Consider the following 26480-nt stretch of genomic DNA (forward strand, 5'->3'; position numbering starts at 1 on the left):
CTCGTGTTCCCACTGTGAGTCCTTTCTGGTTGGGGTCCCTCCAATCCCGGTGTTTGTAGAATAAGGAACAAGCTGCGGGTGTTTCCTGCACTCTCCGCAGACCCTGGAATCCCGTGTAGCTGTAGAGAACCTGGGCCGAGCAGCCTGCTCCAAGCCACGGGTCTCGTGGTGCTCCCAGAAGTGTGAAGGTAAAGAGAATGTGCCTGGACCAAAGTCTTAACTGTGCTCCTCACCTCAAGCTGTGATCAGGGCTAACTAAGTGTGAAGATGCTACTTCCCTTTTCCCCAAGTGGTGCCCGCCCCCCAGGTGGTTGTTCTAGTGATCGTGAAAGTCCTATGCTTCATGATGGCCACACCCCTCTCTACACCAGGCCATTCCGCCGGTGGGAAAGCACCTAACTGTGCCGGAATGAGTACTACATCTTAAGAGAGATGCAGTGCCCTGTGGCGACTGAAGCCTTGGGCGCCACACATGGCAAACATGGATAGTGGTATATGTAGCTTGTGGGTTTTTTTTTTTTTGTCTTCCATTCTGAGTCCAAATACTTCTCCTTTTTGTTCCCCCTCTCACCCCTTTGAGAGGGAATGGTTCCTGATAATAATGGAGTTAGGGAAAGTGATTAGTTGACTAATGAGTGTAAAATGTGTGACCCTATATGTGACGCCCTGGCCTATCAGGTCGTCACAGGGTATTGTGCAATCTGCCCTACTGTGCAATATCCATCTCCTCCTTGGTTACAGGTCCCTCACCTTTGGTGTTGCCAAGAACAGGCTAATCAAAATCCTAGCAACACTCTGCACCACACCCACCAGACACACCAGTGGACGGCCTGAGTGGAATAGGGTCGCCCACTTGGGGGGTTGGTAAGGGGGGTCAGGAATGTTAGGAGACAGTTAGTTGTGGAGTTACTCTCGAGAGGAGAGGTCAGGAGCTGGGCTCCGTGAACTGCTAGGTGGCAGACGTTGGTCTGGACCTGGTAGAAGCTGGACCCCTGTCGTAGGGGATCGTGACAAGGGGCACGGACTGTCGAGGAGGACAGCCAGCGGCCTTGTGCCATCACCGGGCAGGGGCCAGGGCACGACGGGGTACGTGGACCCTAGATCACGAAGTAGCTTCAGGCATCCTGACAATTTACCCGACGAGGACGGAGCCTTCAAGATCCATCATCCACCCGCTCCAAAATCGGGGTACTAGCGCAACGAGGGGGATAGGACTTTCCCACTACACGGTCCAGAAAATCCCAAGCGTGAACCCTGAGAGCAAGCTCACCCAGTTAGCCATACTGGGGAGCGGGACCCAATTAAGGTTTCAGGCTAAAGGGACCAACTAGAAGACAAGGTGTCACTGGAAAAAGGTCACAGGCCATAAAGGCTCCACTCTCCACAGGTTAATTGCCAGGTTGCCTGAAGTTTCTCCCCAACCTAGGGTCCGTGTATCCCACCGTGCCTTCGACCAGGACCGGTGATAGGACCAGGCTGCTGACCGTTCTCTTTAACAGGTCCAGGCAGCGTGCCTTAATCACCTGCGACTGGGGGTTAGTCTCCTCTAGGTCCAGACCACCGTCTGCAACCTAGATAACTACTCTTGAGAGCCACCGCTCCCTGCCTCCTCCACTTCACTACTCCAGCACACTACTCTCCTCTGCTTCACTCTACTCTGACACTCCCCACCTCCCCTTCCTGACCCCTAGGTGGGCGATCCTATTCCACTTAAGCCGCCCACTGGTGTGTCTGGTAGGTGTGGTGCAGGGTGTATCTAGGATTTCATTTGCTGTTGGAGGCAGCACTGTAAGATGGGGACGCAGAACCATGAGGGATTTGAATACTGCACTGAAGAGAAAAAGCTTGCAGTACCCTGTGACGACCTGATAGTCCAGGGGCGCTACATATACATCACAGGAGGGGCTGGGGCATATACATCACAGGAGGGGCTGGGGCATATACATCACAAGATGTGCTGGGGCATATATATCACAAGAAGGGCTGGGGCATATACATCACAAGAGAGGCTGGAGCATGTACATCACAAGAGAGGCTGGGGCATTTACATCACAGGAGGGTCTGGGGCATACACATCATAGGAGGGTCTGGGGAATACACATCACAGGAGAGGCCACAAGAGGGGCTGCGGCATATACATCACAAGAGGGGCTAGGGCATATACATCACAAGAAGGGCTGGGGCATATACATCACAAGAGAGGCTGGGGCATATACATCACAAGAAGTGCTGGGGCATATACATCACAGGAGAGGCTGGGGCATGTACATCACAAGAGAGGCTGGGGCATTTACATCACAGGAGGGTCTGGGGCATACACATCATAGGAGGGTCTGGGGCATACACATCACAGGAGAGGCTACAAGAGAGGCTGGGGCATGTACATCACAGATCACACGAGGGATTGGGGGTGTATACGTAGCGCCCCTGAGGTTATCAGGGAGCTACAAGGTCCTGCTTCCCCACCAGGATGTAGGGCCTACCCCCAGGGACCCAGAAGACCAGTGCCAGTAACAACAAAAACATTCCAGTTAATCCCTGTTTTTCCCCAAAATTCCCCATAGACTGGTGCCAGACTAGGGTTGGACCAATGAATGGCCACTTAGAGGTGGAGCCAATCCAGTCCACTAGACGACCAGGTGGGAGGGGCAGACAGAGGACAGTGAGACAGTGAGTCTGTAGGAGTCAGTGACAGAGAGAGGAAGAGAGTGACAGGAGTGTGACAGCGACCTGAGGGCCCGGGCGGTTGGGTGCAGGAGGAGTACAGTGGAAAACTCCGAGAACCACAGCACCAATAGGGTACAGAATTCTAGGTCAGGCAAACGCTCCAGGGAGACCTGATAAACTCTGCATAGTGAGGGGACTATCAAGGACCTCACTGACCTTGAAGTTCGGGACTCAGTAACAACAGGAGAACCGGACATCATTACCAGAGACTCCGACCCCACAGGGTTCACGCTACCGTCATATGGACTACCATTAAGAGACTACCAGGAGTGACCCCCAGCTGCTCCAAGCTACAGGGACCGACCAACCAAAGAGAGGTGCAGGGGAAAGAAGCCACCAGGTCACTAAACCGGCACTGGGACTAAGGGGACCTGCAGTCAGCACTAGCCTTCTTCGGGTGACCAGTTTCCATCTGACTATGAGTAAAGGAACCAGTTACAGTGCAATCCTCTGTGTGGCTTACCTTCTTTCAGCACCCATCTACATCATCTGTCCTCTGGGGCCTGGACCTGCTTGTGGAGGGCCTAACATCCAGGCTGCCACCAACACCAGCCCCAGTAGTGAAAACTGTGCAGCGGCGGCTCCATTTACATAGCCGCAACCCGCAAGTGGCGTCACGTGATAAACTTTCATTTAATCTCCCCTGTAAATATATACCTTTTAAAAAGCACCCAGGGAACGGAAGTGGGCAACAGCCAGCAAGTGACATTTCCCCAGTTATACACCACCCGAGACCAAGTACCCCATAACCTTGGGCGACACATATACAGGAGATGCTGGGGCATATAAATCACTAGGGGGGCATGGACAGCCCTGGCGGTGGCACAGACATGACTGGGGACAAGGACAGCACTAGCAGAGTCATGGACAGCACTAGGTGGCAGCACGGAAAACACTAGGTGGCAGCACGGAAAACACTAAGTGGCAGCACGTACAGCACTAGATGGCAGCATGGACAGCACTAGGTTGCAGCACTAGGCAGAGACAGACAGGTCTGGGAGAGCATAGACATCTCCAGGAGGGCACGGACTGCATTGGGGGACAAAGACAGCAGTGGGACGGTACAAACAGCAGTGGCGAGTACAGAGTCCTGGGGGTACACAGTACTGAGGCGTGGCACACAGTACTGGGGACCATGGGCAGCATAAGGGGGACACGGACAGCACTGACCGTGGCATGGACAGCACTGGTGGCAGAATGAACAGCATTAGGTAGTGCGGACAGCACTGGGGGAGCATAGACATCACTCAGGGGGTACAGACAGCACTAGGATAGCACGGACAGCATTGGGGGGTTACACAGTGCTGAGGAGGTATACACAGTACTAGGGAATACACACAGTACTAGGGAATACACACTTTACTAAGGGGTACACACAGTACTGGGGGGTACACACAGCACTGGGGGGTACATAGTACTAGGGGTATACACAGCATTAGGGGGTACACACTATACTAGGGGGCATACAGCACTGGGGGGTACACAGGACTAGGGGTACACAGCACTGGGGGGTGGGGGGGTACACAGCACAGAAGGTACACACAGCATGAGGGGGGTACACACAGCACGAGGGGGGTACACAGCACTGAGTGGGGGGCAGCAATAGGTTGAGTACTCACAGTACTGGGGTGTGGGGGGAGGAGTCACACACACAGCACAGGTCCGGGAGGCCGGTAAATCTGCTGCAGCTCTTCTGTGACTTTAGTGCAGTGTGCTGCTTACCGCACCCACCAGAGCACACTAGCACAGGCCGGGGTTAAGCCTATAATGTATGGGCTGCAGTCTGTTTACAATGTACGGGTTGAAGTCAGGATCTGGATGGAGCCTGTACTGTTGTGAATGTCAGTTATGCTTTTGCTACTGTGAGGCTCCCTCTTGTGGCCAGGAATGGTTTGGACAGAGACCAGGTGTGTTGAGCAATGGGCGTTTCCATTGCTAACTCTCTGCCTATTTAAACCCTGGTCTGCTAGCAGGCTATGCCGGATGTCAGTTGTTCTTTGTACATCAGCCTGCTTCATCCTGCTCCAGACCACATCTACCACAGATAAGTGCTTGGCTCTTTATTTGTTGTTTGGTTATTTTTGCTCTTTTCTGAGTTTGTCATTTCCTGTGGTTGTTTTCAGTTTATTTGCATGCAGGGATCTTCCCTCTCAGTTGCTTAGCTGGGAATCTCCCTGCAGCTATGTTTGGAGTATTGCTCCTATTAGTCCATGTGTTTGTTGCTTCTTGAATTTGTAATGGTTCCTGCTTTCTGTGCATTGGTATGACAAGACCTCCTGGTATAGGACGGAGTTCAGATCTAGCGATCTGAGGGCTTTTTGTACTATCAGGTTTTTGGATTTTTTTCAGCGTTTTTCTCTGGCCACCATCAGCCTCTTTCCTATCCTGTCCTATTTAGTCAGTAGGGCCTCACCTTTTGCTAATCCTATTATCTATCTGTGTATTGTGTTTTCCTATATCACTGCAGTCTTTGAATGTGGGGGGTTTGCTATTCTTTATCTATTTTCTGAGGCAGAGAGTTATTCATCTTTCCTTCCTTTAGGATAGCTAGTTCTCTGGCTGGCTTCGCGGTGCACAGGATGTTAGTTCACCCCTCGGCTACTTCTAGTGTTGATGGTTAGTAAGGGGATGGCGGCCAGATTAGTTGCCAATGCTCTTGTCACCTTTTACCAATGATTTATGGTGGTCTTCCATGGTTCCGGATCATAACACTGTACATTCTAGATTCTACCCACAGTTCCTCAGGCAGTGGGATTTAAAGAGCCAGCAGCCAGGAAAACCACTGTGGTTCCCGGGAATGTGGCCAGGGGCCCATAAAAAGTCGGCACGGGCCGCATACGGCACGCGGGCCGGAGGTTCCCCACAGAGCCGGCGTCAGCACCCGGCAAACCCAGTCAAATGTTGTTGCCCTGGGCTGCCGGGGGGGCCCTCTTACGGTGGCAGGAGGGGCGTACCACTAGTCATTGGGGCCCAGTGCCCACACTCTCACCGGCCTCCCCCCACTGAGGATCGCGCTTTCAATTGTATCGGCATTGCAGTTGCCGAATGCCGATACAATTGAGAGCAATGATGAGATGGAGCGACGCGCTCCCTCTCATCATTCTCTCAGCTGTGTCTGCCGGTGCTCTGACAGATCAGCAGCAGAGCGTGGTGACAGCATTAATTCACTCCTGCTGAGAGGTCAGAGTGAGCGACAGCAGTAAACACGCCGAAGAGACCGGAGCAGCGGGGGAACGAGAAGAAGTGAGTATGTATTCAATCACTGTGGCCAGACGACCATGGGGGTGTATTAAATGATATTGCGGCTGTATACTACATGAGGATGACTAATGCTATCTGGCTTTGCACTGTGCTATATAGGGGCTGTATATTACATGAGGATGCCTAATGCTATCTGGCTCTGCACTGTGCTATATGCGGACTGTATACTACATGAGGATGCCTAATGCTATCTGGCTCTGCACTGTGCTTTATAGGGGCTGTATGCTACATGAGGGTGCCTAATGTTATCTGGCTCTGCACTGTGCTTTATAGGGGCTGTATACTACATGAGGATGCCTAATGCTATCTGGCTCTGCACTATGCTATATAGGGGCTGTGTACTACATGACGATACCTAATGCTATCTGGCTCTGCACTGTGCTATATAGGGGATATATACTACATGAAGGTGCCTATTGCTATCTTGGTCTGCATTGTGCTATATGGGGGCTGTGCACTACATGAGGATGCCTAATGCTATCCGGCTCTGCACTGTGCTATATGCTGGCTGTATACTACATGAGGGTTCCTAATGCTATCTGGGTCTGCACTGTGCAATATTCAGGCTGTATACTACATGGGGATGCCCAAAGCTATCTGGGTCTGCATTGTGCAATATGTGGGCTGTATACTGCATGAAGGTGCCTAAAGCTATATGGGTCTGCATTGTGCTATATGGGGCCTGCTTAATGTTATATGGGGGCTGCATAGTGCCAAATGGGGGCTGCATAGTGCCAAATGGGGGCTGCATAATGCTATATGGAGGACTATGGGGGCTTCATAACACTATATGGAGGAGTATGGGGGCTGCATACTACTATACCCCCAGAGTTGTATGTCCCCTCCACCCCGGTGCTGTAAACCCCCCTCAGAGCTGTTTGCCCCCACCCCAGTGCTGTATACCCCCCAGAGCTGTAAGCTCCCCCCACCTCAGAGCTGTTTGTTCCCCACACCTCAGAGCCACTACCCCCCTCTAGAGCTGTATGCCCCCCATTGCTGTATACACCTTTCCTCAGTAATATGTATGCCCCCCAGTAATGTGTATGTCCCCAGCCTCTCTTGTGATGTATATACAGCGGTGTTAGTGTGCTCTATGTGCGGCCATGTCTGTTAGTGACTGCCACCAATCAGCGTGGCACAGACACATGCCCAGGAGGAGCTGGATGGAGACAAGCGGGGAGGTGAATGAAGCTGTTGCCGGCTTCCCAATATTAGAAATATATATAAATATATAAAAATATAAAAATAATGTGTCTGTATGTGCATGTATGTATCTATGTATGTCAGTGTATATGGCTGTCTAGATGTATGTCTATTTATATCTGTTTTTGTGAATTTCTCTTTAAATATGTATGTGTACGTATGCCTGTATGTGTATGTATCTGTACATGTCTATGTGTGGATGGGGCCCACTGAGACTCTTTAACCCAGGGCCCACAAAAATCTGGAGCCGGCCCTGGTTCCCCACAACGGCTGTATACTATTTTACTTTTTCCCCTGCCCAGAAAATGAGTTATGATCAGATAATTGTCGGCGATGTGGATGACATCACCCGCTTCATCTACGTCACCGGGCAAAATCTTTCGCCTTCACAGAGAACTCGCAAGTTCACGCAGGCTCACTTATGTTTTTGGCTGTGCCCGCAATAGGGCAGACTGAAGTGCGCCTGGTTGAGCTGAGAATATGTTTGCACAAATGTGAGATTTTGCCCGCCTTCGTGGATAGCTCCTGAGAATCAGCACAAGAGGACGGCGAAAGGAGGGACAGGAGGTGCAGATTAGGACGCCCATCAGACCGAACTGGACAATTTATGTATATGGCAACAGATTTTATAAAGGTATTTGTGGGGTCTACAGGGAAGAGTCAAGGGATATCGAGCACCTTTATAGAATGCAGCACAGGTGCTGCTTAAGGTGCTAGTTTTAAAAGGCCAAAATCTGGTGACAGGTTCCCTTTAATAGCCCTCTGTACCTGTACTTGTACACATACTGGCTGGTGACTGGTCCATGCAGTGATATATGAATTCACTATTTATTTTAATGATGTCTGGACCATATGATACAAGCACTTTTTGCCATTTACCTTTTGTGCCTCCCCCATTTTCTCATAGACTGTGAGCTTGCGAGCAGGAACCTCACTCCTCTCTGTATCTGTTGAATTGTGTTACTTGGTAATATCGGATATTGTCTGTATATGTCCCATTTGAAGTATAATGTGCTGTGGAATATGTTGGGGCTATATAAATAAAAAGTATTATTATTATTATTATCCTCCAAATAGTAAAATGTGAGAAGTTATTGTGGAAAAACCTCCTAACCGGGAAATGAATAAACATACAACATAGAAAAAGCCAAAACACCTTGTAACAATAGGTAAAGCCATTATAACCTTGGGTGACTGTAATAAAAAAGTATCAAGGGACAGTGCAGCTTTACTTTCTTGTTAGAGCTGTGCTCCATATGAATGTGTATTCCGCCACCTAGTGCCCATGTCCTGGTATTACACAGGGAGGTTTTGACATTGCAAACAATGACTTGTTCTTCACTGTGCTCCATCACTCAGAGCACACAAGTACAGGGCGGAATCAGACATCTCCAGGCTGGCGATGGTTAAGGAGGTTGTTGTGTCGCTGGTTTCTGACTTGAAATTTTCAGACTCCAAATCTGGATTATAACGCTTTATGTTTGAATAGCTTTTACCTCCCCTAATGAGAATATACTGGATTTGGTGGGGATACTGACGATACCAGTAAAGATATGGGGTAGAGCTACTAGTGGAATAGGTACAGGATAATGTTACTGATTCTCCGGGTTTCGTCTCCACGTTTTGTCCTTCCGAGGTGATGACATTTCCCAGCACTGAACCTATTATCAGAAGAGAATTGAAAAATGTGAAATGACAAAAATTCTGCATCATTTCATTTAGAAAAAAACCCTTCATATTGGGAACCAGCCTAATGTATTTATATAAATGGAAAGAGCAGAATTATTTATGTTCCATAATGATCCACGATACACTTATATGATCATAATGAAGTAATAGAGTATAACAGTGCGGACAGATACAGATATACTAGTGGTAAGGAATATAGTATACTTACATGATAAATAATAAACTGTGATGAAGAAGGGACGAAACATGTGAGGAGACATGACGCTCCACATCTATCTGGATCACAGAGGAGAAGACAAGAAGAAGACAGCAGCAGAAGACACTGATGGAAGCCGGGGCTGTGACTGCTGACGTCTTCTGTATAAGGGGAGGGTGGAGGTGTCATCTGCCAATCCCCCTCTATCTGACACATGGCACTGTCACACCAGTATGTTACTAGACAGATGAGAAATTGTTTTAATATTTAAAAGGAAAACAGTGACAACTTTTATCCACAATCTGTAAAAATCTAATTGACAATATATTTGTGCCAATCACAAAAGTGACTGTGACAGTAAATTAAACAATCATTAATATAATGCAATCGCAAGAAGAGAAAGCACAAAGTATCACAGGATCAGCAGTGGGATATATCCTATGAAATCCATACAGTAAAATATAAGTAGCAATATTCACCATGATTCTATAGAAAGTCGTGCTCTTAATGTCACCTATATACTGACACATCTGCAAGGAGTTTGTATGTTCTCCCCGTGTTTTTCTGGGTTTCCTCTGGGTTCTCCAATTTTCTCCCAACCTCCAAAGATATTCTGCTTGGGAATTCAGGTTGTGAGCCCCAATGGTTTGTACAGCGCTATGAATATAATAGCGCTATATAAGTGACGAAAGAGGAAGACAAGGAGTATAGAGTACAAAAATATCAACAACTTTATTAGACACCAGTATAATATTAAAATATAGAATCACGGTATTAAAGGAGGATGGCGGAGTAATAAATAGGATTAAAGATTACTGCCTGGAATGCAACAACTGATCCCAAAGAGATGGCATGTGACAAGATCAGGGCAAAGGAATGTGTGCTGCCCCCGTGCCAGCAACCGAGCTGCTCGGATCCGGGTTCTCAGTGGCTCGAGCATCTCCGGACCAGGGGGTCGTGCGGCCACTCAAATAAAGGAGGTATTTACAAAGGATATTATAGAGTTTTTGACGCCACCCGTGGTATGTGATAACTAGGAGTACCACCGCTGCAGTTGGGAGTACCCAGAGGTGATGGAATGGGGAAGCCTGGTGTTGAGACCCTCCACAGGTAGGGGGATACTCCGGGGCTTGGATATGGCAGAGGGGAGTGCCGTTGGGAAAAGGGGGTCACTTGTGTACTCACTCAGTCCATTAGGCTTACACTGACAACTGGATAAACCAAAGTTCTGGATACTGCTGCCACTGAGGGGAGCTTAGTTTGGGTCCCGTCCCCAATGAGGCAGCCTGGTGATCCGTGACCTGCCTCCTGGCACTAAGTTTACTTCTCTGTTGGTCCTGGTAGTATGGAACTTGCTGGGTCCCGCTCCCCACTATGGCTAAGTGTGGGAGCTTGCTCTCAGGGTTCACGCTTAGCATTTTCCGGACCGTTTTTAGTGGAAAGTCCTATCCCCTTCATTGCGCTAGTACCTCGATTCTGGAGTGGGTGGAGAGTGGATGTTGAAGGCTCCGTTCTTGTCGGGTAAATTGTCAGGTTGCCTAAAGCTACTCCCTGACCTAGGGTCCACCTACCCCGTCGTGCCTTGGTCCTAGCCCGGTGATGGTGCAAGGCCGCCGGCTGTCCTCCTCGACAGATCCGTGCCCCTTGCCACAATCCCCTGCAACTGGGGGTCCAGCTCCCCTAGGCCCAGACCACCGTCTGCCACCTAGATAGCTTCCTAGGAGCCCTGCTTCTGACCTCCTTTCTCTTTCACTTCCAACACACTCTCCCTCTCCTCCTAACACTCCAGACCTCCCCTTTCCAACCCCCCAAGTGGGCGACTCTATTCCACTCAAGCCGTCCACTGGTGTGTTTGGTGCAATACCCTGTGACAACCTGATAGTCCATGGTCGTCACATTCATGGTACACGTAGCTCATCCTCGAGCTACAGGACATCAGAGTTTTGTTTTTTTTCAAACTGCAAGATAGAAAAGAAGGATCCTCACCCCCCTCTTTTCTGCCATAAGCCTCAGATCGTCATGATGATTATCTGATCGGCCTGAAAGTTTAGGTATTTATGACTTTGGGTGATGGTAGAATTGCAACTAAAAGATACAGAGAAAGACAATCCTTTGTTCTATTGGAGGGAAAAACTTCCAAAACAGTTTTTAAGCGCTCCGTTAATGCTAGAAAAATTAAAAGCATATTTCCAGAATCCCTGTGGAGTGCTGTACCCAGCGCACCGTTTCACTTGTCGGGAAGATCGTCGGTATCACGACAAATTAGTATTGGCCAGTAAAATCGTGCTAGATGCGTTGTGTTTGGTATCTATCTAAATGTAAAATCGAGATATAAAATATGACGCTAATATCTTTCACCTGAGTGGCCCAGGGGCAAAGATATGTGAAAAGCTAGAATTAAGGAACCTTTGGGACAATCTCGGCACAGCCCACAAGAGACTGTAAAATGAGGTCACAGAGAAGGGGGGTTACCAAAGGCAGAAAGCAACTAGCTCCTTGAAGGGGGGTCAGTCAGTTTTGGAAGGCATCGGTAAGAGGTGATGCTGGCTGTCTCTTAACATCTTCTTCCTTTGGAGACCTTCCCTCTCTAAGCTTGGACGTCACTTCTATAGCACGAGTTTAGTAAGTTTCACGTTTATACCTTTTATTTTTTTATGTAACTTTCTATACTGTATTTGCATTGTTCCCTTTTGTAAATTCTTGTATATTTTTTTAAACACTGCCTATTTTCGTATTAAATACATAAAATGTAATAGTTTCTTTCCTCATGCTTTATATACGAATCCAAAAAACCCAAAGGGACTTTAGCTATCTGAAACGGGTCCCCAGCTATCCCAAAAAGCTGGGTGGTGGCAGCGTAATTGTTATTGCATAGAATTATTGGAGTGCTATCATTAAGGGTACCGAGGTATATATATATATTCCATTAGCGGGAATCGGTGATATATACAGTCATATGAAAAAGTTTGGGCACCCCTATTAATGTTAACCTTTTTTCTTTATAACAATTTGGGTTTTTGCAACAGCTATTTCAGTTTCATATATCTAATAACTGTTAGACTGAGTAATATTTCTGCATTGAAATGAAGTTTATTGTTCTAACAGAAAATGTGCAATCCGCATTTAAACAAAATTTGACCGGTGCAAAAGTATGGGCACCCTTATCAATTTCTTGATTTGAACACTTCTAACTACTTTTTACTGACTTACTAAAGCACTAAATTGGTTTTGTATTCTCATTGAGCTTTGAACTTCATAGGCAGGAGTATCCAATCATGAGAAAAGGTATTTAAGGTGGCCACTTGCAAGTTGTTCTCCTATTTGAATCTCCTATGAAGAGTGGCATCATGGGCTCCTCAAAACAACTCTCAAATGATCTGAAAACAAAGATTATTCAACATAGTAGTTCAGGGGAAGGATACAAAAAATTGTCTCAGAGATTTAAACTGTCAGTTTCCACTGTGAGGAACATAGTAAGGAAATGGAAGAACACAGGTACAGTTCTTGTTAAGCCCAGAAGTGGCAGGCCAAGAAAAATATCAGAAAGGCAGAGAAGAAGAATGGTGAGAACAGTCAAGGACAATCCACAGACCACCTCCAAAGATCTGCAGCATCATCTTGCTGAAGATGGTGTCAATGTGCATCGGTCAACAATACAGCTCACGTTGCACAAGGAGAACCTGTATGGGAAAGGGATGCGAAAGAAGCCGTTTCTGCAAGCACGCCACAAACAGAGTCGCCTGAGGTATGCAAAAGCACATTTGGACAAGCCAGTTACATTTTGGAAGAAGGTCCTGTGGACTGATGAAACAAAGATTGAGTTGTTTGGTCATACAAAAAGGTGTTATGCATGGAGGCAAAAAAGCATGGCATTCCAAGAAAAGCACTTGCTACCCACAGTAAAATTTGGTGGAGGTTCCATCATGTTTTGGGGCTGTGTGGCCAATGCCGGCACAGGGAGTCTTGTTAAAGTTGAGGGTCGCATGGATTCAACTCAGTATTAGCAGATTCTTGACAATAATGTGCAAGAATCAGTGACCTCCAATATTTAGCATTATCAGCTCAGCAGCCTCATTTTATGCATTGTCCTGCAGTACCAAAAGTGGCCTGCAGGGGGGGGCGCTAGAGAGTAGTCGTGTTTGACAAATCAGCGAACAGCTGCGGTTTTTCTGAGTGACTCCCCCGGCTGTTCATGACAATTTGGTGGCAAGCGGTGGGTGGTGGTGGTTTCACTAAGAACTTGCAAAAATTTTAAGGATCAAACTCAGTGTTTAAATATACCTGGAACAATACTGTACATGTAGCAGTTACCCCCTCCCCTCTCTCTTGTTTTTCTATCCTATCTTTTATTTGGCAATTATGGCTGCATTGACCAAAACCTATTACAGCCAGCTGACAAAGGAAACTCTGATTGCCATCTGCACGACCAGAGAGATTGATGTCAATGGCAAAAACAAGCCAGACCTCATTAAAGAACTGTTACAGTGGGACGCAAAGCAAGTCCGTTCCCCCAGTGCTTGATGACGGGGAGACAAGCCAAGCCCTGGATGATACTGCGACCAGGGCCTCTTTTGCAGCTTCAAGCCGGAGCAGCGACCAGGGCAGCATGGACTCCTACCTGCAGACGGCCCTACAGCAACTCACTGCAGATGACCGTGAGGGTCGGCTAAAGCTCATTCAGCAATTTCAGGAGAGAGCTATGCACCAGGCCCAGCGAGAGGCTGAGAGAGCAGAATGAGAGGCTGAGAGAGCCGAGCATCAAGCCCAGATAGACCATGAGTTGAAGGTCCTCCGAGCCCAGAAGCAGACATCTTCCTCACCGAATGGTGAGTCCAATAATGCCAGCAGCTTTAAGCCCCGACCGGAGCACTTTCCTGTGATGGAAAAGGACGGGGACTTGGACACCTTTCTGAGGGGATTTGAAAAGACTTGCTTGCAGTACCAGTTGCCCCTAACACAATGGGCACGATACTTAACCCCAGGGCTGCGAGGCAAGGCCCTGGACGCGTTTGCCAGTCTCCCTCAAGAACAGAGTGGAGACTATGAGGCCATAAAGCAGGCCCTAATACGGAAGTTTCAGCTGACTCCAGAGGTGTACCAAAAAAAATTCTGGACCCTCCAGCTCCCTGGAGCCTCCATGACAGCTACAGTGATGTGGTGGGTGGGCTCCAAACCACCTTTGACCAGTGGATCCAAGGACTGTCCGTTACAACCTTTGGGGAGCTAAGGGACCTAATGGTGAAGGACCAACTCCTACATCTTTGTCCTGCGGAGGTTCGACAGTTTGTTAAGGACTGAGAGCCCAAGGAGGCCTCAAAAGCAGCCCAGATTGCCGACACCTATGAGGCCAACCGTGCATCTGGGGTGCGGAAGCCGTCTACCGCCAGCTGGAAAGGAGGTAAGATGACAACTACGACCACCCCTGCCCCTACCAGCCGACCTCCATTAGGTCCTGTGTCATCCACCAGTGCCCGGCCCACCTCTGACACTCGCATGTGTTTTTCCTGCAACCAGCCTGGACACCTCAGCTCTGCTTGCCCAGAGAGGCAGAAGAGGAACCCCACATCCAAGGCCCAAGGGCCTAGTGCAACTGTCCTTTTGGTGGGGGAGGCGGGTGGTAGGGCCTGCGAAAACTTACACGCCATCACCGTGGGCGGAACCCCCACTGTGGGGTTCAAGGACACTGGGGCCGACAGAACACTGATCCGCGCCGAACTGGTGCCTCCTGAAAACTTTATCCTGGGAAAACTCCTGACTGTCACTGGGGTTGGGGGTGTTCGCTAATCCTTCCCAATGCCCCGGGTTTCCCTCGACAGGGGTGCTGGGAGAGGGTGGAGGGAAGTGGGGGTGTCCGAACATCTACCAACCAATGTTTTATTGGGGACTGATCTGGGACGATTGGTTGCACAATTTCTCCCTGATGACCCTCTCCAATCCAATAAGTCATGTGATACATATGTTGTTGATAAGTCATGTGATGCATATGTTGTTGATAAGTCATGTGATGCAAGTGCTGTTAAGTCATGTGACCCGAATGCGGATATCCAGAATGTGATTAGAAATGTTGTGCATGGTAATAAAGTGTAGGTTTGTGCAGGGGAACTCAGCCATGCCACACTGCAGGGTGACGTGGCTGAGGACGACCCCAAGGTAGCAAGTGTCTGTGCTGACAGAGATGGAGGCAGACATAAGAGCCACGAGGAAAGTGGTCAAATGCAGCTGACCAGTGTCGCACCGGACAGTGACACAGCCGGTGGTAACTGCCCCAGGATTGGCACTGCTCCTAAGGTACTACGGGATGAGGAGCAAAATATCAACACAACCTGGACATCAGTAGATGGCCAATTAAAGGAGTGACAAGAATAATCAAAAAATACCAATCTTTATTTATTATCATTAAAATACTAAAATGTAGCATAAAGGTACCGGCAGTAAATAGAGACACAGACAGTTAATATATTAAGTCCCAATCATTAATCAAAATAATTTTAGAATCTAGGATATACACATCAGAGACACCAGGTAAATGTATATTAACCCTGAGTCAAAAGGACCATTCATTAAAGACAAGTGCGATTCTGTGGTTCTATCTGCGTTACATCAGAAATAGTTCATTTTTACTGATTAGGAATGAGGAGCAAGTAGCACCCAGAGCCGGTCAGGCAGATGGGGAAGAGTTATCCCCTGGGGAGACAGCCTTCATCGGTGCTGTCACCCACAGTCAGAGTGCCCTGAATGCAAACCTTGCCTTCTGACACCTCTTCACCCAGAGGGATAACGGAACTGGTTACGGACCCAGAGCAGGTCCCAGAGGGTCCCGGTGAGGTTGGAACCTTTACGTCACTTTTGGCTGCCTCTAGCCAAGAGTTCCAAGTGGCTCTACGAACTGATGCCAGTCTAGAGACGTTAAGGGACCTCGCAGAGAAGCCCTCCTCCTCCGAGACCGATAAGGAGAGGGTGTTCTGGGACCAGGGGAGGTTGTATCGGGAGACTGTTCCCTGTAACCCCCAAAAGGAGTGGCTGAAGGAAAGACAGCTGGTGGTGCCTCACCGCTTTAGGAGTGAGTTGCTGCGGATCGCCCATGAGATCCCACTCGCCGGACACCTGGGGGTCAGTAAAATCAAAGCCTGGCTGTCTCACCACTTCTATTGGCCCAAAATGGGGACAGATGTTGCCAATTACTGCCGCTCCTGTATCACATGTCAAAGAATGGGAAAGTCAGGGCCTGCTCTCAAAGCTCCCCTGATCTCTTTGCCGGTGATAGAGGAGCCTTTCCAGAGGGTCGCTGTGGACATTGTCGGGCCTCTGGCCATCCCCAGCAGCTCTGGAAAACGTTTCATCCTTACTGTGGTAGACTATGCTACCTGGTATCCGGAGGCAGTGGCTCTGTCCAAAGTTAGGGCCGATAAGGTGGCAGATGCCCTCCTGGCCACATTCTCCCGAGTAGGATTTCCCAGGGAAATGCTTACCGACCCGGGAACTCAGTTCATGTCTCGTCTAATGGAGGCTCTCTGTAAGAAAATGCAGGTGCAGCATCTGGTATCAAGCGCCTATGACCCACAGACCAATGGTTTGTGTGAGCGATTTAATGGTACCCTTATGCAGATGCTTAAGATGCTGGTTGAGTCACATGGACGTGACTGGGAGTGGTATCTCTCACACCTGCTGTTTGCCTACAGAGAGGTACCACAGGCCTCAATGGGGTTTTCCCCCTTTGAGCTCCTGTATGGTAGACGAGTCCGGGGGCCTCTTGGTCTGGTAAGGAAATCCTGGGAAGAGGAATTGAACTCCCCAGAAGTGTCCATTGTGGAGTATGTCGTTCGGCTCCGTGACAAAATGCAGTCAATGACTCGGCTGGTGCATGAGAATATGGTGCAAGCCCAGGCCAGCCAGAAGCTATGGTACGACCAACACGCTCGAGAGCGGGTGTACGAAGTGGGTCAGAAGGTGTGGGTCTTAGTCCCAATGACCGAGAACAAGCTTCAGGCGGCCTGGGAGGTTCCATACCTTGTGCATCAGCGCCTCAATGACGTAAACTACGTGGTTACCATCGATCATGCCAGGAAGAGGCAAAAGGTCTTCCATGTCAACATGATGAAAGCTCATCATGACAGGGAAGCCTTTGCCCTTCCTGTGTGTAGTCTTCCTGAGGAAGGTGGATGTGAAGTCTTGGTGGACTTGCTTGCCTCGGTCTGGGATAGAGGGTCTATCAAGGAGGCAGCATTCAACCCACAGCTATCCATGGACCAAAGGTCCCAGCTACGGGAGGTGTTCCGGCCCTACCTGATGACCTTCACGAAAGTCCCAGGGAAGATATCCCTAGCCACCCAACAGGTAGACACAGGGAGTCATTCCCCTGTCCGTCAACCCCCATACCGTGTCTCCCTAGAGGTACAAAAGGACATAAAAAGGGAGATTGATGAAATGCTAGTTCTGGGGGTGATACAGAGGTCCAAAAGTGCATGGGTCTCGCCTGTAGTTTTGGTTCCAAAAAAAGACCGGACAACCCGGTTTTGTGTGGACTACAGGAGGCTAAATGTAATCATAGCACCCGATGCGTACCCAATGCCATGCATCGATGGGCTACTGGGTTGCTTAGCCTGGGCCCGGTACCTGACAATGATGGACCTGAGTCGAGGGTACTGGCAGATTCCTATGTCCAAGGAAGCACAAGAAAGGTCCGCCTTCATCACCCCATTCGGGCTGTACGAATCCCTCGTCATGCCCTTTGGCATGAGAAATGCTCCTGCCCCTTTCCAGCAATTGGTCGACCAGCTGCTTGAGGGACTAGGAGGGTTTGCAGTTGCTTACCTGGATGACATTGCCATCTTTACTCCCACTTGGGAGGAACACCTGGGGCACCTGAAGCAGGTGCTCAGGCGGATCCAAAGCGCTTGTCTGACTATAAAGCCAGGGAAGTGTGAGATCGGCATGACAGAGATACAGTACCTCGGACACCGAGTGGGTGGCAGGACCCTGAAACCAGAGCCAGTGAAGGTTGATGCCATCACCTTCTGGCCTACCCCCAAGTCAAAAAAGCAGGTGATGTCCTTCTTGGGTATGGCAGGGTACTATAGGAAGTTCGTTCCTAACTATAGTGTCCTTGCTAAGCCGTTGACAGACCTCACCAAAAAGAAGCTACCGCAAGTAGTCACCTGGACAAATGACTGTGAATGGTCCTTCAGAGCACTGAATGCTGCCCTCGCCAATTCCCCAATCCTACAAGTCCCAGACTTCACCCGACGGTTCAAAGTCCAGACAGATGCCAGTGCATTTGGCCTGGGTGCAGTACTCAGCCAGGTAAATGGGGAGAAGAGCATCCGGTGGTGTTTCTCAGTTGCAAACTCTTATCCCGGGAAGTGGCGTACGCCACTGTGGAAAAGGAGTGCCTCGCTATAGTGTGAGCCCTGCGGAAACTGCAGCCCTACCTATATGGACACAACTTTACCATAGTAACAGACCACAACCCTCTCAGCTGGCTACACCGGGTGGCCGGCGACAATGGTAAGCTACTGCGGTGGAGCTTGGCACTACAGCAGTATGATTTTACCATTCAACACAGGAAGGGTGTTCAGCATGGCAACGCTGATGGGCTGTCCCGGCAGGGGGAAGCCAGCGAGGTAGGCTTAGGAGACGATTGACAAACCAATCTCCCATGCTACCTCAAAAAGGGGAGGTGTCATGTAAGACTTTTGAAGGGTCCTCACCCCCCTCTTTTCTGCCATCAGCCTCAGATCGTCATGAGGATTATCTAATCGGCCTGAAAGTTTAGGTATTTATGACTTTGGGTGATGGTAGAACTGCAACCAAAAGATACAGAGAAAGACAATCCTTTTTTCTATTGGAGGGAAAAACTTCCAAAACAGTTTTTAAGCGCTCCGTTAATGCTAGAAAAATTAAAAGCATATTTCCAGAATCCCTGTGGAGTGCTGAACCCAGCACACCGTTTTGCTTGACGGGGAGATTGCCGGTATCACGACAAATTAGTATTGGCCAGCAAAATCGTGCTAGAAGCGTTGTGTTTGGTATCTATGTAAATGTAAAATCAAGATATAAAATATGACGCTAATATCTTTCACCTGAGTGGCTCAGGGGCAAATATATGTGAAAAGATAGAATTAAGGAACCTTTGGGACACTCTCGGCACAGCCCACAAGAGACTGTAAAATGAGGTCACAGAGAAGGGGGGTTACCAAAGGCATAAAAGCAGCTAGCTCCTTGAGGGGGGTCAGTCAGTTTTGGAAGGCATCGGTAAGAGGTGATGCTGGCTGTCTCTTAACATCTTCCTTTAGAGACCGTCCCTCTCTGAGTTTGGACGTCACTTCTATAGCACGAGTTTAGTAAGTTTCACATTTATACCTTTTATTTTTTTATGTAACTTTCTATACTGTATTTGTATTGTTCCCTTTTGTAAATTCTTGCATATTTTTTTAAACACTGCCTATTTTCGGATTAAATATATAAAATTTAATAGTTTCTTTCCTCATGCTTTATATACGAATCCAAAAAACCCAAAGGGCCTTATGCTATCTGAAATTGGTCCCCAGCTATCTCGAAAAGCTGGGTGGTGGCAGCATAATTGTTATTACATAGAATTATTGGAGTGCTATCATTAAGGGTACCAAGGTATATATATATTCCATTAGCGGGAATTGGTGATATATACATTTACCCTTGCTGTGAGACCTCCAATATTTGGCATTATTAGCTCAGCAGCCTCATTTTATGCATTGTCCTGCAGTACCAAAAGTGGCCTGCAGACAAGGGGGGCGCTAGAGAGTAGTCGTGTTTGACAAATCAGCGAACAGCTGCGAATTTTCTGAGTGACTCCCCCGGCTGTTCATGACACAAGGTTCTTCCCACATTAGGGAGGTTTGGCACTTAAACGTTACTATAATTTTCAGTTCATCAAACCAAAAGTGGAACACTACCGGTTAGGTTAGTAGCGGAGGCTCAACCTACTCCGTTGCAGCCTCTTCCTGCAACAGTCCAGTGCCAATGTCCCGGATCCCATTAACCCGCCACCCAAACAACCTGACCCGCTGCATACCTATTCATGGGTCCGTGACCAGGTTAACGTCCTGGGTGTTGCAAAAGACGACTCTGGTAGGCACAGGAGGTGCAACTATTTACAATACACAAGTCTGTGTTGGTCACAACCAGTCCCATGACCATGGTCCATTTTTACTATAAAACATTGGTGCATAAATACAACAAAGTCCATGCACCTGGTGTACACACTATAAAATCTTCTTTCCAATCAGGTAACTTTCTCTGTTGATTCAAACTTTGTTGATTAAAACACTGTCATTTCCTAACATTTTTCTATATGAAAAATAACAAACGTTGTAAAACAATAAAAGAAACACAGATACCTAACAGTTTATATTTTTACATTACACGACTGGGTCCCGTAGCCACGCTTCCTTGCGACTACGCACCACTGAAGTCGGTACCAACTCTTCCTCCATCATCACGTGTTTGAGCATATCTAGGGCGTACCAGCCCCGCTCTCCATAATTCCGAGTATAGGTAACCATATCGTCTGGTGCTAGGTTTCGCTCGGGGTGTCCCTTGGGGAGGTGCTGTGCCACATCCCGTTGGGACACAAACACCCTGGCTGTGGGTCCTGCCTCCCGGATGAACCCCCATCCCTGAACAAGGTGAAATCGGTCCACCAGGCCAAGGCACCGCGGCCCTCGGACTCGGGAAGCAGCGCTCCTCACCTGCTTTTTTTCTTCTCGGTTGTGGGCAGCAAGTTCCCGTCTCCGGTCTCATGCTGTCATCTCCATCTGCAGCTTCTCTTGATGTAGTTCCCAGTAGGGCGTGTCAGCGTCCGGCCTCAGCTCCCTAGCGGGCATATGCTTTAAGTGTACTCTTGTGGCCACAACAGTCATTGGGATGCCGCGCGTTGGTGGAACCGGCAGTTCTTCAGGCTCAACCTCCGCCATTGTGGGCAAAGAAGCCGACTGCTCCACAGCCAGGGTTGCCGAGTCTGGGTGCTCCGCCTCTAAGGACGGGCCCGGTGATGCGGCCGGGTCTGGTCGGGCCGGTGTTGGGGTGGCCGCTGTCGTGACCAGGTCGGGTGATGGAACCGGGGGTTCTGCAGCTGTGTCTTCATAAACGGGGACTGAATGTTCCGCTGCCATGGTGGGAGCAGGCAGATTGACATCCGCCAAGGTCGAGGTAGGTGGCGACGGAATGCTTGCCGGAAGCGGGGGTGGTCCGGATCCCACAGCCGCATCGGCCGGATTAGGGTAAGCAACAGGGACTGGGTAACCGCTTACCCCCTCTTCACAGGGGATTTTGAACTCACGGGCTCACACCGCCACCACCAGGCTCCACATCTCTTCCCTCCAGTGGTCCAATATGAACAGGAACTGCATCCCCATCCTTCTACAAAGCTGCTCCGACTCTTCCTCAATCCATGACGTGGTCCCGGGAACAGCATGGTCCAGTGACCAGCTCCGCTTCGCCATATTTCCTCTGCATGGTCCAGGAATGTTATGGCAGAGTCCTAGCGTCCCTACTTCTCTTCCGCTGCTACATGACATCACACCCTCTCGGTTTTCGCTCACCACTCACTTTGGTGCTGTGGCCCTCTGGGAACTTCCGGTTCTGGGCTGGCTCTCAGGATGAAGGGCTGGGCTTCGGCTTTGCGCTCTTTCGTGGAGAAGACAGCGTTTTGGTGCTAAAACATGGCTGAAATGGTGAGAGACGCGAGTTTTGACTCGCAGTTTCGACTTCTAAGGCGGACATTACCCAGGCAAGTGGGTCCTGCTCGAATCCTGTTCGTGACACCAGGAATTTGAGGTATGCCGCCCCCCGTGCCAGCAGCCGAACTGCTGGGATCCGGGTTCTCAGTGGCTCGAGTGTCTCTGGACCCGGGGGTCGTGCGGCCACTCAAATGAAGGGGGTATTTACAAGGGATTTCATAGAGTTCGTGAAGCCACGTAACTAGGAGTACCACCGCTGCAGCTGGGAGTACCCGGAGGTGATGGAATGGGGCAGCCTTGTGTTGAGACCCTCCACGGGTAGTGGGAATACTCTGGGGCTTGGATATGGTAGGGGTGTGAGGAAATAGGGATATATTCTGATCTATTAAGCCATATTCCTATAGCCGCCATCTTGTCAAGGTACGACCATATCTCGTTGTGTGTGACTGGGCCTTAAGGTCCAGTCACACTAAGCAACTTACCAGCGATCCCAACAACGATAGGGATCGCTGGTAAGTTGCTAGGAGGTTGCTGGTGAGATGTCACACTGCAACGCTCCAGCGATCCCACCAGCAACCTGACCTGGCAGGGATCGCTGGAGCGTGGCTACACGAGTTGCTGGTGAGCTCACCAGCAACCAGTGACCAGCCCCCAGCGCAGCGTGGAAGATGCTGCGCTTGGTAACTAAGGTAAATATCGGGTAACCAACCCGATATTTACCTTGGTTACCAGCTCACGCAGCTACACGTGCAGAGAGCAGGGAGCAGCGCACACTGAGCGCTGGCTCCCTGCTCTCCTAGTACAGCACACATCGGGTTAATTACCCGATGTGTGCTGCAGCTACATGTGCACAGAGCAGGGAGCAGCGCACACCGCTTAGCGCTGGCTCCTTGCTCTCCTAGTTACAGTACACATCGGGTTAATTACCTGATGTGTGCTGCAGCTAAATGTGCACAGAGCAGGGAGCAGCGCACAATGCTTAGCGCTGGCTCCCTGCTTTCCTAGCTACAGCACACATTGGGTTAATTAACCCGATGTGTCCTGCAGCTACATGTGCACAGAGCAGGAGCCGTCACTGACAGTGAGAGCTGCTGAGGCTGGTAACAAAGGTAAATATCGGGTAACCAAGGACAGGGCTTCTTGGTTACCCGATGTTTACATTGGTTACCAGCCTCCGCAGAAGCCAGCTCCTGCTGCCTGCACATTCAGTTGTTGCTGTCTCGCTGTCACACACAGCGATCTGTGCTTCACAGCGGGACAGCAACAACTAAAAAATGGCCCAGGACATTCAGCAACAACCAACGACCTCACAGCAGGGGCCAGGTTGTTGCTGGATGTCACACACAGCAACATCGCTAGCAACGTCACAAAAGTTGTTCGTTAGCAGCGATGTTGCTAGCGATGTTGCTTAGTGTGACGGGGCCTTTAAGACCTAAGGAGGCTTCAATCAGTATGCTAATTAACTTGAGTAAATTGTCTGTTAGCCAGTGATGTGACACAAGGCAAACTCCTATGAAATGGAAATTAGATGAGCTGGTTAGGCCTGAGAACAGTAAGGGAAAGGTAGACTCAGCAAATGTAAAACTCAAGGTGTCAAAATCCAATTAGGATAGCTCTTGAACCAGCACACCCCCTGTGGAGGGAATTGCCCTACACAGGAGGTGGGAGGGGAGCTCCAGGTTTATAACCTAACTTCAAACATCTCATTCAGACAGTTTGGAACCCTGAGAAGAGTTTCGATATTGGGGGTACATCGCCCCCACAAACAAGACAGGCATATTTTTATATTCCTGAGGGCCAGACGCACGTAACACATATTTCGCCAAAACTGTATGATGTGCGTAGCCTGCCATAATTAATAATTGGCCATGGGAAGCCTGCAGGACCCTCATATTTTCTATCAAAACGGAGATCAATTCACAACGACAAAAATGAGGGTCATATCGTCCGTGTGAGTAGCTCAGGGGCCGAGTTATGCTGGGAAATATAATGTTACTAGAGATGAGCGAACCGGTCCCGGTTCGGCTCGAGGTCGGCTCGCCGAACGGGGGTCCCGTTCGAGTTCGGTTCGTCGAACGTTCGACGAACCGAACTCGAACGTATAGGCTATAATGGGAGGCAATCACAAACACATAAAAATGCATTATAAATGTACACAAACAGTTAATAAACATTGCCATAACACTTACCGGTCCTCGCGATCCCTTCTGCACTCTGTCTCCTGCCGCTATTCCATCCGATGATCGCTTAATCCTCCCGGTGACCTGCACTGCCAGCAGAGATGCAGGACCTATCGTGACGTCAAAATAGCCATGTGACCAGTCACGTGGCTATTATCTCATTGGCTACAGACTGGTCACATGACTATGACACGTCATGTAGGACCTGCGAGTGCATCTCTCCGGTACACGGTGCACATATGTGTATCGCCGTGTACCGGCGACATGCTCTAGCACACGGTCGACTCCCCGTTCCGTTAGGGACCAGCTGACACAGCCGGTCATTAACGGAGATCACCGTTGCCATAGCAACGCAGTTAGCGGTGACGTCACCGCTAACCGCGGCTCCGAGAGCACCGTTGCTATGGTAACGCGTCTGTCAGCGTTACCGCTGTTACCGCTGACAGCCAGCACTGATCACTCACGGAGTGAAGGCTGCACGCTGCTTCCCGATTGTAGTGAGGATTGTAGTGAGGATGAGGTTCCCCAGCCCATGATGGGCTGGTGCACCTCATCCTCACTACAATCATCACTACTACTACACTAGAAAGAAAGAAGACAGAAGAGCAGGATCGTGGAGGGCTGACAGGGGGTAATAAAGATGGAGTCTCTAATGTGTCTGTGTATTTATTTCTATTAAAGTATTTTTTCTCTGTGTGGTGTTTTTTTTAACCCCTTATTGGAGATTCTTAATGGCCGGGTCAAACGTGCCTGACATTAAGAATCTCTGGCTTAATACTGGCTAGTAAAACAAAGCCAGTATTAACTCATGATTACCCAACAAGCCACCTGGCTCCAGGGCTGTTGGAAGAGTTGGATACAGCGCCAGATGATGGCGCTTCTATGAAAGCGCCATTTTCTGGGACGGCTGCGGACTGAAATCCGCAGCAGAGGCACCCAGAAACCTCGGGCTAACCTGTGCTGCGGATTCCAATCCCCAGCTGCCTAGTTGTACCCGGCTGGACACAAAAATGGGGCGAAGCCCACGTCATTTGTTTTTTAATTATTTCATGAAATAAGTGAAATAATTAAAAAAAACGGGCTTCCCTATATTTTTGGTTCCCAGCCGGGTACAAATAGGCAACTGGGGGTTGGAGGCAGCCCGTCGCTGCCTGCTGTACCTGGCTAGCATACAAAAATATGGCGAAGCCCACGTCATTTTTTTGGTGGGCAAAAAAATTCTGCATACAGTCCTGGATGGAGTATGCTGAGCCTTGTAGTTCTGCAGCTGCTGTCTGCTCTTCTCCATACAGACAGACAGCAGCTGCAGAACTACAAGGCTCAGCATACTCCATCCAGGACTGTATGCAGAAGTTTTTTGCCCCCTGAAAAAATTACGTGGGCTTCGCCATATTTTTGTATGCTAGCCAGGTACAGCAGGCAGGTACGGCTGCCCCCAACCCCCAGTTGCCTATTTGTACCCGGCTGGGAGCCAAAAATAAAGGGAAGCCCTTTTTTTATTATTTCATGAATTTCATGAAATAATTAGAAAACAAATAACGTAGGCTTCGCCCCATTTTTGTGTCCAGCCAGGTACAACTAGGCAGCTGGGGATTGGAATCCGCAGCACAGGTTGGCCTGAGCTTTCTGGGCCCCACTGCTGCGAATTGCAGTCTGCAGCTGCCTCAGAAAATGGCATTTTCATAGAAGCGCCATATTCTGGCGCTGTATCCAACTCTTCCAGCACCTGCCTGCTATACCTGGCTAGCATACAAAAATATGGCGAAGCTCACGTCCTTTTTTTGTAGTTTTTTGGCAAAAAAAATAAAAAATGCTTCCCTGGATTTTCCATTGCCAGTGAAGGTAACACCAAGCAGTGGGGTTAGCAGCCAGTAGCTGCTTGGATTACCCTTAGCTAGCAATACAAAAAATGCAGCGGGAGCCCATATATATTTTTTTTAATTATTTATTTAAATAACTAAAAATAAAATGGGCTTCCCTGTATTTTGATTGCTGGACATCACAGTGCTGTAAAAATAAATCTTTAAAAAAATGACGTAGCGCTCCGCGGTATTTTTGATTCTCAGCGCAGATAAAGCAGACAGCTATGGGTTGCCACCCCCATCTGCCTGCCGTTACCTTGGTTGGCAATCAAAATACAGGGAAGCCCATTAATTTTCTATTTAAAAAATAGTTAAAAAAAAAAATGACGTTGGGTCCCCCCATTTTTGTTAGCCAGCTAGGGTAAAGCAGACGGCTGTAGCCTGAAGACCACAGCTGGCAGCTTTACCGTGGTTGGGGATCCAATGTGGAGGTCCCCTCAGGCTCTTTTTTATAATTATTGTATAAATATTAATAATTACACAATAAAAGTAGGGTCCCCCCCAAATTGGATCACCAGCCAAGGTAAAGCGGACAGCTGTGGTCTGGTATTCTCAGGGTGGGAAGGTCCATAGTTATTGGACCTTCACAGCCTAAAAATAGCAGGCCGCAGGCACCCCAGACGTGGCGCATCCACTAGATGCGCCA

Source organism: Anomaloglossus baeobatrachus, chromosome 1 (assembly GCF_048569485.1).
Source record: "Anomaloglossus baeobatrachus isolate aAnoBae1 chromosome 1, aAnoBae1.hap1, whole genome shotgun sequence".
NCBI classification, from domain to species: Eukaryota; Metazoa; Chordata; class Amphibia; order Anura; family Aromobatidae; genus Anomaloglossus; species Anomaloglossus baeobatrachus.